The following is a 1,261-nucleotide window of genomic DNA, read 5'->3' on the forward strand; positions in this document are numbered from 1 at the left end:
TCGCCCTCGCGCTGCGTCGCCCTCGCGCTGCGTCGCCCTCGCGCTGCGTCGCCCTCGCCTGGGTGTTAAACCTTAAGTGATTTCCTCTTGGATCCACAATCAACACCCTTGGTACCAGCAGTCAGGAGATCAGAAGACAGATAACAATGGGCAAGACTGCTGTCAGGGTTCTCTCCAAAATACTGAAGAACAATGATGTCAGTTTGAAGACTAAGGTGTGCCTAATGGTCTTCTCAATCACTTGCTTTGCACCTGAGACTTGGATAATGACTAGGGATGACAACAGACTATGCCTTTGAATTGTAGTGTTGGGGAAGATTACTGAATAGCCCATGGACTACTAAAAGAACAAAACAGGTATACCTATTTGCCCTGTAGCACTCTCAACAAGAAAAAGTGCAGCTAGGGTGCTCCTTAGAGACAAGGATGGAAAACCTTTAACTTTCATACTTTGGACATAATGCTAGGGGAGGCTATTCTTTGGAAAAAGAATATCATGCTTGGAAATGTGGAGAGTGAGCAAAAGTGAGGAAGACCTCCAATGAATTTATATGAATTGACACGGTGACTGCAACAATGGATTAAAATGTATCAGAGATGATGAAGATGGCCAAGCATAGGACAAGTTTCAGATCTGTTATTCATAGGGTTGCTATGAGTCATCAGGTACATAATCAACACTTTTGCACCAGCAGTCGGAAAGTCAAAAAACAAATTGCATTGGGAAAATCTGCTGTCAGAGACCTCTCCAGAGTGCTGAAGAGCAATGATGTCAGCCAAGAAACCAAGGTGCACCTGATTCAAGCCATGATCTTTGCAATTACCTGTTATGCATCAGAGAGCCTGACAATGACCAAAGAAGACAGAAGAATTATTGATGCCTTTAAGTTGTGGTGCTGAAGAAGAGTGTTGAACATAAAATGGATAGCCAAGAGAACTAACAGGTCTGTCCTGGAGAGGGTGAAGCCAAGCTTTGCCCTGGAGGCAAAAATTTTGAGATTCCATCTCACATACTGTCAGCATGCTGGTGGGAAGGACCAGTCCTTGTAGAAGGACATCATGCTTGGAAAGGTGAAGGGAGAGTGCAGGAGAGGAAGACCGCAGATGTGATGGATTGATGTAGTAACTGGAGTAATGAGGATATGCATGTCAGGGACAGTCACATTGGGCCAAGAAAGAGCAGGATTCAGCCCTGTTGTGAATAGAGTCATTGACTCGATGACAATAACACCACTACAGCATCCCTTAAACCAGATGGGAA

The sequence above is a fragment of the Elephantulus edwardii genome, unplaced genomic scaffold (genome assembly GCF_000299155.1).
Source record: "Elephantulus edwardii isolate Elephantulus edwardi_28Jun2011 unplaced genomic scaffold, EleEdw1.0 scaffold00018, whole genome shotgun sequence".
In the NCBI taxonomy this organism is placed as follows: Eukaryota; Metazoa; Chordata; class Mammalia; order Macroscelidea; family Macroscelididae; genus Elephantulus; species Elephantulus edwardii.